This window comes from Odocoileus virginianus, chromosome 11, assembly GCF_023699985.2.
Source record: "Odocoileus virginianus isolate 20LAN1187 ecotype Illinois chromosome 11, Ovbor_1.2, whole genome shotgun sequence".
Taxonomy (NCBI): domain Eukaryota; kingdom Metazoa; phylum Chordata; class Mammalia; order Artiodactyla; family Cervidae; genus Odocoileus; species Odocoileus virginianus.
Genome location: NC_069684.1, coordinates 10616665 through 10634381, shown reverse-complemented (window position 1 = coordinate 10634381; position 17717 = coordinate 10616665). Strand labels below are relative to the sequence as shown.

The 17717-nt window shown below is 43.8% G+C and overlaps 1 long non-coding RNA gene across 19 annotated transcripts in view; it reads left to right on the top strand.

The window, feature by feature from the left end:
- The window catches only part of LOC110140446 (uncharacterized), a 171574-nt gene extending 161091 nt beyond the window's left edge, over positions 1 to 10483 (top strand). For 15 of the 19 annotated variants that reach the window (XR_011490257.1, XR_011490252.1, XR_011490254.1 and 12 more), the window contains 2 exons: positions 5876 to 6048; positions 9477 to 9867. This is a non-coding gene — a long non-coding RNA (uncharacterized lncRNA). Of the gene's footprint in view, positions 1 to 57; positions 205 to 3247; positions 3898 to 5875; positions 6049 to 9476; positions 9868 to 10387 lie in introns of those variants that run through there. The other 4 variants (XR_011490253.1, XR_011490256.1, XR_011490248.1 and 1 more) reach the window with 3 other exon arrangements.
- Positions 10484 to 17717: the final 7234 nt, after the last annotated feature.

Below are 17717 nucleotides of genomic sequence, written 5' to 3'. Positions count from 1 at the left end.
GAAATTGAAGTAAAAAATAACAAAAAAGACAACCTAAGATTTGGTACTAAATTGCAGGGTACTGATATGAATCGCTGTGGATATTCATATAGAAGAAGACAGGGTGGGCTCCTGAAGCTGGAGAAGACTTTGCTCAGGCAGCAAGATCTAAGGTGCTGAGAAGCTCGGAGCAGGCAGAGCCCAGGGAGAAGCAGGGAGGAAACGGTGAGCCTCCAACAGAGGTTACTATGTCAGTGGATTGTCCATCCCCTTGCTATGGGGCAGGTATCCCCATTTACCAATGGGGCGATGAAGCTTGGGGACAGGAGAGTAGCAACAACAATAATAGCTAATACTCATTTAGCACTTAACGAGTTCCAGGAACTGTTCTGGCACTTTGCATATTTTAAATTATTTAAGCCTCAAAACAATCCTACCAGGTAGGTACTACTCTCATATCCCATTTAAGCAGGAGGAGACTGGAACCCAGAGTAGTTAAGCAATTAGCCCAAGGTCACAGAGGCAGGAAATGGCTGACCTGGGGTGAAACCCAAGCCTCTCTCACCCTAAAGCTCACACACTACAGTACGGAAGGTCCGAGGAGAGCAGCAGGGTGGTGAGTAAAATAATATTGGCCTTTGCAGGAGCGGTGAGGTCTCAGTGTTGGGTAGGGTGTGCTTGTGAGAGGGGAGGGAAGGTGGGCAGGCATTATTCTCATTTTTAAACATTTTAACTCATGAAAGACCATGATGAACTTTATTATTATTTTGTCCATTTATTTTTATTAGTTGGAGGCTAATTACTTTACAATATTGTAGTGGTTTTTGCCATACGTTGACATGAATCAGCCATGGATTTACATGTATTCCCCATCCCGATCCCCCCCTCCCACCTCCCTCTCCATCCCATCCCTCTAGGTCTTCCCAGTGTACCAGCCCTGAGCACTTGTCTCACGCACATGATGAATTTTAAATGCAAGTCCAAACACCAAAGTTCAGGGTGTGCAGACCATTTCAGAACACCGACATCACATAAATATGCCTCAGCCCTTTGGGTTTCCCTGACAGCTCAGCTGGTAAAGAATCCGCCTGCAATGCAGGAGACACCAGGGGAAGATCCGCTGCAGAAGGGATGGCTACCCACTCCAGTATTCTTAGGCTTCCCTGGTGGCTTAGCTGGTAAAGAATCCGCCAACAATGCAGGAGACCTGGGTTTGATCCCTGGGTTGGGAAGATCCCCTAGAGAAGGGAAAGGCTACCCACTTCAGTATTCTGGCCAGAGGATTCCATGGAATGTATAGGCCATGGGGTCGCAAAGTCACACAGCTGAGTGACTTTCACTTTGGTACAGAAGGAAACTCATTAGAATGTTGGTCTCAAGACTTTGCAACAGTCCAGCCTTCCGCCAGGACCAGTCTTCCCCCAGGAGAAGAGAAATACAAAAGCAGCGATGCCTCCCCACTGTTCCGCAGCTTCTGCTCTTAGGAAGTACTTATTATTAGTTTTTAAAACATTCCTAAGGTCCTATACAGACTTAGATCCCTGAATTCCATGAAGATACAGGATCATGTGTGCTGTCTTTGCATCTTTTGGTAGAACAACCAACCAACCTAATTGGAAAACACACATGACATCAGTTTGGTACTCAGAACGGGAAGAGAGAGAGAGAAGGAATCAGAGAGGATCCAGGCTAGTTTTTCTTTATCAAAATATCATCCCCTTTGGACACTATTGCTAAAATCCCATTAGTAATGATTCATTCCTTTGGGTTTCTTTCTGTAATAAAGCCAACAAATCTTCTGATCTGAATGTATCTAATCCAGTTGTTTTAAGCATAGAATCTTAAACAGAATAATTATTTTTCTCAAGTGAATTCTTAATTATTACCTTGGTATGTAACATAAAAGCTGAATTAGCCTGGGGAAATCAGGTACCAATAAAAGAAGGGTTTCTCCGCTGGCTTGCCTTTGCTGGGTTCTCCACCTTAGCCCCTGAGACACTGTGGCAGAGTCTCTGGGAGGTGGAACTTGGCATCAACTCTTTCCCATTGCACCTCACTTAAGATGCAATATCTGACTAACTTAACGACTGAAGCATATAAGGTTTCATTTTTCTCATAAAAATGGAAGTCTGAGGGGCAGTAGGCTGCCAGGGTTGGTTCAGTGGCTCAGAGATCTCAGAGCTAAGGTCTTTGTGAGTTTCTTGCTTTTTGCCTTATGATTTGAAGAAAGTTGCTTCAGCCCCAGACATCGCATTTTTGCTCAGTGCAATAAGAAGATGGAAAGAAAGTGCCAGCCATTTCTGTTCCCTAAAAATCAAGAATCACCTTACCTGAAGTGAAGTGAAAGTCACTCAGTTGTGTCTGACACTTTGCAATCCCATGGACTGAGTCCATGGAATTTTCCAGGCCAGAATACTGGAGTGGGTAGCCTTTTCCTTCTCCAGGGGATCTTCCCAACCCAGGGATCAAACCCAGGTCTCCCGCATTGCAGGTGTATTCTTTACCAGCTGAGCCACAAGGGAAGCCCAAGAATACTGGAGTGGGAAGCCCATCCCTTCTCCAGCGGATCTTCCCGACCCACTGGGCTCTCCTGCATTGCAGGCGGATTCTTTACCAACTGAGCTATGAGGGAAGCCTATCCTGAGAAATCTGTATGCAGGTCAAGAAGCAACAGTTAGAACTGGACATGGAACAAAGGACTGGTTCCAAATCGGGAAAGGAGTATGTCAAGGCTGTATATTGTCACCCTGCTAATTTAACTTCTATGCAGAGTACATCATGTGAAATGTTGGGCTGGATGAAGCAAAAGCTAGAAACAAGATTGTCAGGAGAAATAGCAATAACCTCAGATGTGCAGATGATACCACCCTCATGGCAGAAAGTGAAGAGGAACTAAAGAGCCTCTTGATGAAAGTAAAAGAGGAGAGTGAAAAAGTTGGCTTAAAACTCAACATTCCAAAAACTAAGATCATGGCATCCGGTCCCATCACTTCATGGCAAATAGATGGGGAAACAATGGAAACAGTGACAGACTTTATTTTCTTGGGCTCCAAAATCACTGCAGATGGTGACTACAGCCGTGAAATTAAAAGATGCTTGCTCCTTGGAACAAAAGTTATATAGACAACATATTAAAAAGCAGAGACATTACTTAGCCAACAAAGGTCCATCTAGTAAAAGTATGGTTTTTCCAGTAGTCATGTATGGATGTGAAAGTTGGACCATAAAGAAAGCTGAACACTGAAGAACTGATGCTTTTGAATTGTAGGTGTTGGAGAAGATTCCTGAGAGTCCCTTGGACTGCAAGGAGGTCAAATCAGTCCATCCTAAAGGAAATGAGTCCTGAATGCTCATTGGAATGACTGATGCTAAAGCTGAAGCTCCAACACTTTGGCCACCTGATGTGAAGAACTGACCCACTGGAAAAGACCCTGATGCTGGGCAAGATTGAAGGGAGAAGGAGAAGGAGATGGCAGAGGATGAGATCATTGGATGGCATCACTGACTCAATGGACATGAGTTTGAGTAAACTCCAGGAGCTGGTGATGGACAGGGAGGCCTGGTGTGCTGCAGTCCATGGGGTTGCAAAGAGTCTGACATGACTGAGCGACTGAACTGAACTGAAATGAAAAAATCAAGAAAATAAAGGGTTTCCTGGAGACTTCCAGTAGACTTCTGTTTAGGGCTCATTGGACTGAAATATGTGGCATGGTCACTCTAAGATACAAAGAACTCTGGGAGTATAGTTAGCCATGTTGCCAATTTAAAGAATATTGGAGTTCTATCCTCAAGGAAAAACTATTGGTGTGGCTACTGGATAGCTAACAATATAAAGTATAGCTTGATTTTCCTCTTTATGTACTTCAAGAAGGAAAACATTAGATTTTGAAGTTTTCATTAAAGGAATTACATATAAAATTTTACTAGGAAATTGGTGATTCTCTTTTGATGGAAGCTAGGGAGTCTAGATTCCTGTAGGTTGTTAGTGGAGAAAGAAAGCTGAAAGGGGACAGAAGTATAAAGAAAATGATAGAAAGCATTAAAGGTGAATTACTGGCAATTCATAGGATCCTCCATGCAATTTTGAGTGAGTGTACATAATTTGTCTAATAAGATGTCAGGTATCCTGGAATAAATGAGTCTAATAGGATGCAGCTTCTTAAAAAATAGTATGTTTCAAGTATAGGCCGTATAGCTTGTTTAATCAAATATATTTGCCTGATTATCCAGAAAACTGATTTGTTGAGGCTGAACTGAACTGCTAAGACATATGATGGAGTAGAGGCAGAAATTAGTCAAACATGTTTAAAAATACACAAACACACGCTCCTATGTCTCTCCCTTCCTTTTAAGCAGATAGTCAGGGGACAGTTTATCATATCTGTTTTGGGGTACAGTTATGAAACATTTTCAGTGGAGAGCATGAATAAGCGGGAACTTGTCCTGAACAAAAAACAGAACACAAAGAAATTATTAATCATGTTTCCCTTTGTATATTTACTGTTTTGCTTCTGAAGGGAGTATTAGTCCAGTAAGTGATGCATAATTAGGAGATATGCCAGATGGGTAATCAATGTGATTTTAAATTTTTATGGCTAGAGAACAGAGTTGTAGCTTGGACTTTTTTTAGAAGGCACTTTAGTTCTGTGCAGTTAAAAACAAATATTTTGTATTAGAAGGATGCAATCTTCCATGAAATAATGTTGAATATGTTCTTAAATCCACCTTCTATTTTTTTAAAAATGGATGGAATAAAAAAGCTGAATGGGTCCACCAAATGGAGGGAAAAGCTCTCACACAGAGACAGGAGCCGAGGCTCCCTGCAAGCAAGGACTGGGAGCTTTATTCATTCATCATCATCATCATCATCATTATATTAAAAAAAAACACACATAAATTCCACTTCCCTTCCTTTGTTTCCCAATCAGCTGAGACTGACTGACTCTTTCCATTCTCAGGCTAGAAGGAAATCTAAAGGAAATGTTTTCTGAATTTCATATTTAAGCAAAGTGAGTGAGACTTCAGCCAAAGGGGTCGCTGCTCTGCCAGTTCGATAGCCTTGGTGATGAGAACAACTTGTGTGTGTGTGTGTGTGTGTGTGTGTGTGTGTGTGCGCGCGCACGCACACGGGGTCAGTCATGTCTGACTCTTTGTGACCTCATGAACTGAAGCCTACCAGGCTTCTCTGTCCATGGAATTTTCCAGGCAAGAAAACTGGAGCGGGTTGCTCCTTCCTACTCCAGGAGAATCCTCCCGACCCAGGGATCAAGCCCATGTTTCTTACGTCTCCTGCACTGGCGAGTGGGTTCTTTACCACTAGCACCACATGCAAAGCCCTTCAACACTATATGTGTGTCCTTATATAAATCACTTCTTTACATGTTATCATCGTCAAAAAAGCTTCAAAATATTACTGCAGAGCTAATGGTGAGAAGGCAGTTGTTCTTCCCTTTCAACCTCAGTTGGAAGGAGAGGAAGTTGGGGAAGGGGGGGTAGAATCTCAGGACTCCTTTGTCCCCACTAGCGTGAACCATGGCTGCTAACGCACGTGGCAGTGGGTGTGGACATCATTATTTGCACATATTCTTCCTCACGAAGTGGACGAGATTTATGTCAAGTTGCTCATCCAAAAGCAACATTTGGAACTTGACTGGGATTGCATGACGTTTATAAAATAACCTGGAGGACGAGTCAACATCTTTACTTAGTTGAATCTGCCAATCCAAGTGTGTGGGGTAGGTCTACACTTCTTCTAGTCTTTTTCTTGGTCCCTTAACTCTCTGTATACTATTTTTTAAACGAGCTTTTCCTTTTTTACTTGACGCCTGTATATATTCATTCACAATAGATCCAAACCATGCCAAACACATAGGCGTTTGTTTTGTTTCTTTGACAGCTTTTTCTCCAGTCGTGCTGAACTCTCAGGCCCACAGGACCTGTGGGTGTCTGCCACATGTTCCTGCCTCTGCTCATGCAGTTTCTCTGTGCAGAAAACTTTCCCTGAATTTCTGGAGGATGCTGATGGATGCTGTTGCTGCCTCTGCTCGGCTGCACACCGCCACACCCCAGGCAAGTAGTGTCCTCTGCATCACCCCTGGGATGATCTTGAAAAACAAAAATCAGATCATGTTACTTCCCCCTCTAAGACTTCCAAAGGCTTCTATTGCCTTTGCAAAAATCCAAACATGTTTCAAGACCCACAGGGCTCCTGCCCATTTCTCTGACCTCATCTCCTGAACTTTTCCTCCTTGATCATGATGCTTCAGTCACACTGGCCTTCTTTCAAGCCCTGAACATTCCAGCCCTGTCCATCCTTTGATACATTCGCTGTTGCTTCTTCCTGTGGTCCTGGGATGCTCCTGCCTCAGATATTGATCATGTGGCTAACTCCTCATCATGTGGACACCAAACAAATGTTTTATTTAATTTTGATTTTGAGAGTTCTGTTGTGAACCCTAATAGAAAGTGATACTCTCCATACACCCAGTCACTCCTCATTCTCTTTTTAAGACATTATTGCTCATTCCTTACAACTGGCTATTTTCTTATTTGCTTTTTTTTATTTTCTATTTTCTACTCACCCACCACACACTAAAATGCAAACTCCAGGAGAGCAGAGACTTTGTCAGTGGCTGTTATCTCCCCACCCCTACAAAGGCACTAATGTTAAAGATATATTTTAACTATTAAGAATATGTTCATTGCTCAGGATATATGTTAATTTGATTTTACAATGCATTTTGGAGACTTTGCTATAGGTAAATCCAGAACCTCTGCAGAGATACCCAAATGAACAAACAGTCTCCTTCCTTGAAGGAGGATGCTTTTAGTGAGATAAAAGAACTTGTAACAACACAGTAAGGAAATGGATTTGAACAGTGTTAGAAAGGATGATATGTGAGGGCAGTTATGGGACATCCATACTATGGCTGTGGTTGGTCTAGCATCGTGGAAAACATTCTTTGCTTTTTCATAGTAAACCATTACTGACTAATCACACTTGAATTCATTTAAACACAATTAGGATGAAGTTAACATTCCCGCCCTCTGCCCCCCACTGAAAGAAGTCATGGTAATTTGATCTATAATTCAGAAGCAAACCCAGAGGATATATGAGGCTTTCTGAGGGAAAATCCCTGGTATGTTCTCAAAATGAATGTAGCTTGAATGAGATCAAAAGCTTCTCATCCTGGTGGTGTAGTCCTAAAGAATCCACCGCCTGCCAATGCAGGAGACACAAAAGACGTGGGTTCCATCCCTGGGTCGGGAAGCTCCCTTAGAGTACGAAATGGCAAACTGCTCCAGTATTCTTGCCTGGGAAATCCCATGGCCTGAGGAGCCTAGTGGCTATTGTCCTTGGGGTTACAAAGAGCCGAACGTGACTGAGCATGCGCATACACACACACACACACACACACACACACACACACACACGCACGCACACGGCAGCGGGCTGCCCTGGCTCATCACACGTTCCCGTGGCTGAAATAGAATCGAAATCTGACTCAGCACACAGCATGTACATTGCCACTTCTCGCTTGACGCCAGTGCTTGGAGCCTATTAGCTTGGAGTTGGATAATGTTTCTAGCAGGATGGTGCCAGAGTATGGAGGGCCAGGTGAAAGATCCTAGGTTGACTAAGTGTGGAAGTCTCAGAACCAGGAGGTGGAAGATGGGCAATGAATGGGCATAAAGAGAAGCCCTTCCAGATTCCAGGCAGCATGGGGGTGTGGGCATTACTGCAGGGCTTCATCAGTGCCTGAGGTCTACCAGGAGTTTACCAAATGTTAGTCTAACAAATGAATCAGTGATCCCAGGTTTGAGTAGAAACCATCTGAGATAATTTTCATTTTCCTAGAGGGAGAATGAAGGTATAACACCTGGCTTGCTGGAGACTAAGAACCCAGTGCTCTCAGTAGCAGGGGGGTGCAGTTTTCTGACCCCAGCCTGCAATATCACTTCTTGAAGTTCAAGGCCATCTTCATGAAGATGTGATTACATGAGCAGTGTCTCAAGTGGCCAGTTAAGTACCAAGTATTTCGTGAAGGAGTGGGAGCCTGCCTTATCTCCATGGTCACAGACTGGGGAAAAGTGGCCATGGTTTGGCTTTTCTGGGTCACAGTCTTCATTCTGCATTCTGTGAATCTAGCAAACGGCTCTGGACTGTGTCGTTTCGTCTTCCCTCTCCTCCTCAGCCGTCCCAGATCTTGTCTGAAGAAAGTCAGGGAGCTGTTCCCCCACCCTTCCCCAACACTTCTCATTGCCATTCTGTCAAGCAGTGGCCAAGTTCAGAGTTCACGGGAAGGCCAGGTCTGTGAGAAACTTGGAGTCAGTGGCATCTATACCTTGTCACAGAAGGCCAGGTCTCTGGGCATAATTTTCCACTAGGCTGAGTCTATTCCTTTGTAAACCTATGTCCAAAATATAGCTAGAAAAATTATTCAAATGCCAGCGAGTGTAACATGGGGACCCTTGATCATCCTCCTGGGTTTCACGTTGTCTCCTCTGCATGGTTTCCAAGTGTCCCTCATGAATTCTTAGTAGATGTTCATCACAGTGCCTTAACTTTAGACCATTCAACTGTATCTAGACGGCTCAGAAGATCCATTCCTCTGAAATATACAGCTTTTATAGGGCTGGCATCCAACATGAAAAAGAGTTGAACTTTATGAACATTGCGATCGATTATCTACTGTTCTGGAATCTCCATTCTCTTTGATCCACTCCCCTTAATTCCAAAGACCATAGGCCCTCCATAGGGACATACCAGTTAAACTTATCCTGGGACAGAGATCTTTCCCCTCACTCTCTACTTACTTAACCCTAACTGTATTGTGTACTATCATATCAGATTATCAAAATAGCTGATATACTAAACAACTCACACTAAGGTGCAAATAATATCCGGCTATAAAAGTATGTGATAACTCTTCCATATGACATACTTAAAATTTTACTAAGCCCTCAAACCCTTAATTAAGGAGAATACTAAATGATGGAATTTCAGCTACTAAGAGAGGGCTACTGTAGGTGTTTCTGAGATCATGCTGTTTTGGACATTGTTTAGCTGCAGTTGTGTATACACAACTTATCATTTTTATTTGTAAACTATCCAAACTGTTGAAAAAAAAAAGCCAGTTTAAAATTGAGCTGTATAAGATGTTCATAAACTGTCTTTGGCAAAGCTTCTGAATGGTGATTAGAGAAATTTTTGTGCAAAATCATTGAGAATAGACTTAAAGGGAAATTTGCTAATGAGATGCCCTCTGTGGATAGCTGTGGATAGCTGTTCCTATCACCACACACACCTGGGCTACACTTGCATGGCACTCAAGTAGGGAAGGCTTATGATTCCACTGGCTTTCGGCAGCTAACAGCAGTTAACTCTGCGACATGGGTTTTACATCAATGGCCAGACAAAGCCAGAAACAGGATCTCCACGTGTGAAAACAGTACTTTTTTGGTAACTTTTGTCAATTTTAGTTTTTACTTTATAGGAATTTTGAATCTGACCTTCTACCATGTTTAAGGAAAAGAAGAGTCCACAAGATCAGTTTCACTGGCAAATCTTCAACATACTCAACAAATAGCGTCCTCTTCTACTCTTGAGCAAACGACATTCATCTCAGTTGAACCATATGAAACTGCTGTTTCAGGAAGTCAAAAACGGTTGAATATCAGCAATTTCACGTGGTTAACCTAATCTGTTGTTGCACACCCTGAGAATAATGGAAACCATCCCACCTAGCATGAATCCGTTTGAGCCAGGGGAAGCGATGCCATGGCCATTCACACCACATTTTCATGGTAAAATAGATCAGTATTAAAGAAATTAACATTATGCTTGCTCTAAGTGTTGCTTTTTAATAAATCTCTCTAGTAAAGTGAGTTTCTGAGTCAGTGTGTGTTTGTTTTTTTAATTGGCAGGAACTTGCTTTATAATGTTGTGTTGCTTTCTGCCATATAACAACTTGAATCAGTCATAATTATATGTATGTTCTCTTCCTCTTGAGCCTCCCTCCCTTGCCCCATCCCACCCCTCTAGGTCATCACAGAGCACCAGGCTGGGGCTCCCTGTGTTAGACAGCAACTTTCTATTGTTTTACACATGATAGTGTATATATGTCAAGGCTACTTTTTAATTTGTCCTACCCTGAGCTTCCCCTGCTATGTTCACAAGTCTGTTCTCCACTGGGTTCATCAGTACCCGTTTGCTAGGTTCCATATATATGCGTTAATATGTGATACTTGTTTTTCTCTTTTTGATTTACTTCATTCTGTATCAGAGGCTCTAAGTTCATCCACCTCACTACAGCTGATTCAAATTCCTTTTTATGGCTGAGTAGTCTCAGTCAATGTTATGGCCATGGCCCAAGTTTTTATTTAGCCTTTCTATTTTAATAATTAGAACTCAGAGCCACCATTACAATATGCTGTTGGCAACCTGGAACATGAGGACAAGAGTCTCCAGAATGGGAACTTGTTGACCTGAGGGAAATCCACCATCCAGGTAGATATGGAGAGGATAATTCAGTGGTCTGGGATACTGGTGGGGTATGAGAACCTCAGCCCTAACTCTGAATAATGTTGGCCCTAAGATATCTAATCAACTGTTTTGAGTATAAAAGCAAGGCATTAAGGTGTGAGTCAAATCCTATGAATTGAACTGGTTTTCAGTTTTTATCCAGGTATCTTCCTGAGGGTGGCTGATGCATGTAGTTAAATCTCGAGGCAGATGGGAAAGGGTGTAAGTCCAGAAAAGAGATGGGCGGCATAAAAGCAAGGGGGAGTCATAAGCCTTAGTTGGGTTGAGGGTGTGTTTTCTGGTCCTGGAACTAGAGTCCTCAGCAAAGGAGGCAAAGAGAATTAAGGCTTCTTCCTCTTAAGTTTGAAGAGGCAGATATCCCGTTCTAGGATGAAACCAACACAGTAGGCAGGTTCAGCTAGAGCTTCAGAGCTTTTCAAGCATCAGAATCTTTCTCAGCAGATTCAAGGCCTAGATAATTTTTGGCTAGAGACCTGGAAGGGAGACCTAAGACCAAATAGGTGGGTCTGGGTCACAGGACTCAGAGTCTAAGACAGTAGGTCAAGTACAAATCCCCTGGAAAAGAAACTATTGCTTCTGGCCTTTCAGAAACAAATAGGCTGGACTTTGCATGTGTTTGTGCTCAGATGCACAGTCGTGTCTGACTCTTTGCGACCCTATGGACTGTGGCCTGCCAGGCTCCTCCATCCATGGGATTTCCCAGGCAAGAATACTGGAGTGGGTAGCCATTTCCTTCTCCAAGAGATCTTCCTGAGCCAGAGACTGAACCCAGAACCTGCACGTGGAAACCATCAATAGATCCAGCTGTCAGGAAACCAGTAAGGGGCTGACAGCCGTGACTCAAGTTCAACCAAGACTCAGTTTTGAGCTGTACTTTGTTCACTTTTTATTGAGAATCTACTATGTTCCACGTATCAAATTAGGTTAATCTTTTTATTCTCATAACCTCATGAGGCTAATTTATGACTTCAGTGTTTGAGAAGATAGAGAATATAAGACAAAATAAATTACTGGGAAAATTATTTTTGAAAGTGAAAGTTTCTCAGTCGTGTCTGACTCTTTGCGACCCCATGGAATTCTCCAGGCCAGAATACTGGAGAGGGTAGCCTTTCCGTTCACCAGAGAATCTTCCCAACCCAGGAATCGAACCCAGGTCTCCGCACTGCATGCGGACTCTTTACCAGCTGAGCCGCAAGGGAATTGTTGGAATTCAAACCCAAATCTTTTATGATTCCATAGAAGAAGGTATATTTGTTTCCTATTGCTGCTGTAACAAATTACCACAAATTTAGTGGCTTAAAAAACACATATTTATTCTCTTCCAGTTCTGGAGGTCCAACGTCTACAAGCAAAGCATTAGCAAGGCTGGTTCCTTCTGGGTACTTGTTCAGTCACTAAGTTGTTTCTAACTCCTTTGAAATCCCCATGGACTGTAGCCCGCAAGGCTCCTCTGTCCATGGGATTTCTCAGGCAAGAATACTGAAGTGGGTAGCCATTCCCTTCTCCAGGGGATCTTCCTGACCCAGGGACTGAACGTGTGTCTTCTGCTTGGCAGGCAGATTCTTTCCCACTGAGCCACCGGGGAGGTCCCTCTGGCGACTTACGGGAGGCTTAGATCAGTTTCCTGGTCTTTTTTGGCTTCTAGAGGTCCCCTGCCTTCCTTAGTTTATGGCCCCCTCCTTCATCATGCCAGCCTCTTGCTTCAGCTTTCACATCCCCCGCTGCTGATTCTAATCCTCCTGCTTCCCTCTTATAAGGACTCTTGTGATTAAACTGAGCACACCCAGCTCATCTGCTCATCTCAAGATGCTTAATTTAGCACATCTGCAAATTCCCTTTTACCATGTAAAATACCATAGCCTCTGGTTCTAGGGATTAGGAAGTAGCTGCTTGGGTGGGAGAGGATTATTTCACCTACCCAAGGAGGGGATGGAGGGAAGTGCTTTGAGCTGGGGAGGTGAGACAGAAGAGAGAGTTTTAACTTTCTCTGAAGCCACGCGGAACAGGGGCGGGGCAGAGACGAGAGTCTCTCAGCACGCGGGAACATCAGTGGAGGATGGCTGCAGAAGACCGGTCCTCAGCAGGGAGAGACTGCTGGCCCAGGGGATCTCTGAGCTGCCTGCAGCAGTAGGGCCCGCAGACAGATGGCGGGACCAGCTCGCAGCAGCAGCAACTTATAGCTACAGAAAGGCCATAAAGGTGATGACCATCCTGTAGAAATGACCACCTCCCGCCTTTGCCTTTCTGGGGACATTGAAACCAGGCTTCTCAAGTGACTTCACAGAATAAGAGAAGGGGTCCCCCAAACGATTGAGATTGACTATCTGGTTGGGTTGACCCATGGGGACCGAGAGAAGATTAAATATCATTTCAAGAGTTTTGAAGGGAAAGTGACATTGAAGCTTGGTACTGGTTTAAAGTCACACCTTTTGGAGTTACAGACTTTTGCCATGGCCACGGACAGTGGAGGGCAGGTAAAGGCAGGCAACAGAGTTTCTTCCCAGTGTGTGCCAAGCAGTCTTTAGAGCCAGGAGGAAAGGCGGGGGCAGCCCTTCCAAATGCTCCTTACTTGGGGTCTAAACCTGAACTTAACAACCTGCTGGTTAGTCAGGCTCCTTCAATGGCAGATATTATCTGAATAACAATAACCATGTTAATAAGCATATCCACCAGGGGGGATAAAAAGGTGGCAGGGTATTCCCAAGAGGAAAATTAATTTCTTTTTATAATCCGCTGTAGTTTATTTCACATATTCATGACCCGCCCAGTATGTTTTTTCTTTATGACGAGCCATAAAAATGACAAAATACATTAGCCAAGTTCTTCGTTTCTGCTAAAATGACCATATTCAAAAATAATAACAGAGACTTGTATCAGCGATGCAAAAGATGCATGAAGTAATTGGGGCTTAATTTGTACACAAACTGTCAAGGCAGTTTTCCTCACGGCCTGCATCTTCTGAATTCATTAGTCTCTAATTACGGCCAGTGGGGACCAGCAGTTAGAAGGTTAAAGAGGTTCTGACAGGCCTAATCATTGCTCAGGAAGCTGAAAATGTATGCAAAGTCTCGGCAGATGGGGTGAGATCGGCTTCTGCCAAGTGATAACTGTTATTCCTTTGCACCTCCAAAGCTGTCATCCTAATAGGCACATTTTAAATTTATTAATGCTCTAGTTACAATGCATACACAGTCTCTAATGGTATGTCATTCTGAGTATATAAACTGAGCAATTAACACATATTACCTGGTAATGGTAAAATTATTTGTTGCCTGTTTGATTTTTTTTGGTTGTCTCCTATTCCAGTAAGAACTGTCCCAGGAAAAAGCTTCCCTTTGTTAAAGTGGAAGCAAAGTTACATTGTAGACGAATTTCTCTTTTCGATATTATAACCAACTTGAAAGACTTCTTCCTTGCTTCACCCAACCTGTCCCATCCATCACTGAATTCTGGCCTCTCACCCCAGAATCTAGTAGTTAAACACAATTCGGATGAGAGGCTTGGTCAGTCTTTAGGGAAGAGGCAGAGAAAGCCAATCTTTGAAAAGTGACCCTTTAAAGTGAGAAGAAACCCAGGGTTGTATTCTTCATTTGTGACTTGTTACTAAGTCCTGTAAGGAAAGATGATGTGCACTTCGCAATTTCCAATTCAAAAGTCATCTATATCTTATCCTTCTTTGGTGGCCTCCCTGACTTTAAATCCTGATTGCTTTAAGGCTAACTAATCACCAATAAGAAGTGTGTGTGTGTGTGTTTTTCTTAAACAAATGAGGTCTCTTGTCTTTCCTCTGACTATACCCATGACAGGGGAAGGGCCTTTAATTAAATGCTGCACTTAGTGCAACAATTGTTTGCATGTAGGAGGCTGCAGAAATGGAGACAGCTGGAATGGATAGTCCCTAAATTGTAGTCTTCATAAAGACTGCAAGATCCATCAGCAGTCCTAATAGCATGAGAAGGTGTTAATCTCAGCAACAGAGCAATTACTCATCCAGGGACTGACCGCCACTCTGATCCACTAGCCCATTTCACCTAATTGATTTACACTGTTTGGTAGTAATATAACAACAACCAAAAAATGTTGCAGAGACTTTATGTTAATTACAAACTGTGATTACATTTCCCTACTAAGTGATTCGTTTGAGATTTTATACCATACAGAAAAGACATCAAACTATTGGGTAATAAGTTTTCTTTGCCTGAGACCGAATAACCCATCCATTGTGGTTCCTTCAGTGGCTGGAAGAATAGCCCTGGTTGATTAACACGCTCGAACCGTGTGACCTCGAGCAAGCACAGTTCTGAGCTTCGGTTTCCCCACCCCCAATGTGAGAAGTTGGCCTAGACAGTCTCTGATCTCTGCAATCTTTTCCAGTCCTGAAAGGCCACGATTCTATCAAAGTCCATAGGGCTTGTGTAGCCAGGAGAGGATCCTCCATTGAGCCAGAGCGGAAGTCACGAGTAGGTCCAGGCTTTCATCTTCCACTTCCCGTTTTCAAATTGGGAGTTTAATCCGGTTTCTAACTATCCTGTTTATTTATAACTTTAAAAAATATGTGCACAGTGGATTTTTCCAGCCTCTTTGCTGTATTTTTGCTATATGATATATCCATTTATTTCTGGAGATTAAAAAAAAAAAAACTGTTCCAGCATCTCTTTAATGGGAAATCCAGTGAAGAGAGTCTAGACATGCCTGCAGGGTCAGCTTACTTGTGTGAAGTGGCCTTGCAGGGAGAAGGGACATGCTGGGTGCTCTGTGAACTGTGGGTCTGTGTGTTCTGCTCATGTGGCCGCACCCACCCCTGGAAGAGTGGACCCGGGCTCTGTAACTAGTCAGCCGTCTGGCTTCCCTGTTTGTAGAGTGATAATGCTGGATGGACTTCTCCCAAAGTTCTGTCTCAGCAGCAACATTTGATGACCCTCATTTATTCTGAGAGAAAGGAATTTCCTCAAAATTAGAGCCTTAGAAGCTAAATGGTAATTTTTTTTCACTTTTATTTCTTTATTTATTTTGGCCACGACGTGGGGCATGTGGGATCTTAGTTCCCTGACCAGGGACTGAACCCACAGCCCCTGCAGTGGAAGTGTGGAGTCTTAGCCGCTGACCACCAGGAAAGTCCTGCTATATGGTATTTAGAGGAAGCAGCAGGTGGTGGGGGTGGGGGTGTCCTGGAAAGCCATTTACAGGAGAAAAGTTGGCCCAAGAAAGCCTCATTATTTTGCGGATGGCGAGTCACGGTGTGGGGAGTGACTTATTCCCCAGGGAAAAGAAAAATAGTAAGATTATCAGCCTGCAGTATCGGCCAGGGAGCTCCACTCAGTCCCTGATGCCCCAGAGGGCCGGGATGGGGTGGGAGGCAGGCTCCAGAGGGCGGGGATATATGTGTACTTAGGGCTGATCCACATTGTTGTACAGCAGATACTAACACAGCATTGTAAAGCAATTACCCTCCAATTTCACTTTTTTAAAACTATTAGCCAAATTAGCCAAATTAGCTAAATTTTTTAAAAAAGTCTTCGCATCTACCATCCACTTGTGAGTCTCAGGGCAATATTTCCTCCTTTTTATCGTGTGTTATCTGACGTGCTTAAACTCTCCGGAAAGTGGCCCCGTCGCTTGCTCTGCTCTTAGCGAAGGAAGCGTGGCTGGGAGTGGTCGCTAACCCTCCTCGAGGAACATTCCCATCATTTCCTAGATGGTGCTTCCCACAGAATGAACCACTTACATCAGAATTCTTGAAGGGCTTCTTAAAAACTGGATCCCTGGGCTCTCGCTCAGACCCACGTCCCCAGAACCCAGAAGGGATAGAGCGTGGGGACCTCCATTGCTGCTCAGGTGATTCGTAGCACCTGGTAGGTGAAGCAGGCTGACGGGATAAGTGTTACCTGAGAATGGCTTGGTCTGGGACAGCCTTTCCAGAGGAGGTGATGTCTGAATAGACACTTGAAGGAATGGAGTGAAGATGTCAGGGGCAGAGAAAATGGGAGGTATGAAGGCCTTGATTGACAGCCGAGTCAAGAAGGTGAAGGAGATGGAGGCTAGAGAGACAGGCAGAGGCCAGAAAATTGGCAGGGTAAGGAGTTTAGATTTCATTCTGAGTGTGACTGGAAGATCTGGGGTTGGGGGTAGGGTAGGGAGACTTGTGTGATGTGACTTTATGCTTTGGGAGGATCACGGTGACGGTTGCTGAACAGAGACTAGATTATAGGGGTCCAAGAGTCAAAGCAGAAACCAGTTACGATGCTGTTACACAAATCCAGGCATCAACGACAGGGTGATAGGAGTGAAGATGTGAGATGTGAGGTTAGAGGTAGGAGAATTTAATTCTGGAGCAAGTGAGAAAAAGAGAGGGTGTTGGCTAGATTTTCAACCCGAGCAAGTGAAAGAGTGACTTGTCCCTTAGCAGAGATGAGGGAACTGGGAGAGGACCAAACATGGTGGGGAAACCTGGGTTCCTGGTCTGAACTGCTCTGGTTAGTGTGGAGATGTCTATTAGCCATCCAAGAGGAGGTGTCAGGTAGACATTTGGATAAGTGAGCCTGGAGCCAAAGAAGAGGTCAAGGATGGAGATACAGATGGGTATTTGGCAGTTACCGTAGACTGAGCTTTAGGTGAGACCAGTGACATTTCCATTTCATAGGTGAAGAAGATTAACTATCAAATGTTTCTTATGATGCAAGCAGATCCGTAACTCCACGGGTGAGACAGATGACAAACAAAAGTAGAATTAAAAAGTTCCAAGGACTGAGCCTGAGTTCCTTCAACTACTAAGAATTAGGAAGAGGAGGAAGACTCAGCAAAGGAGCATCCTGGGATGTGGGGAGAAAACCAGGAGTCCCTGGAAACCAAGTAAAGAAAGCTCTTCAAGCAGGACAGGAGGAGCGTGTCCTGTCGGACGCTGCTGAGTGGTCAGAGGAGGGCACACACCGGATGGTGAGATGCCGACCCCTGGGTCACCAGTTAAAGCTCCTGACCATGAGCAACTGTCTGACCAACAGGGCCACTTCCTGTGTCCAGCAGGTTTTTAGTGCCTGAACGCAACCTTGATGTTTTCATTTTGGAGGTTAGCAACTCATCAAGAGCAGACAGACCTATCATGGAGAAGTTTCTTCTTGAGGGGATTTAAGAGAAGTATCACCTTCTATTCCCCAGATGATCATATTAAATCAAATATAAAATTGCCCATCGAGGG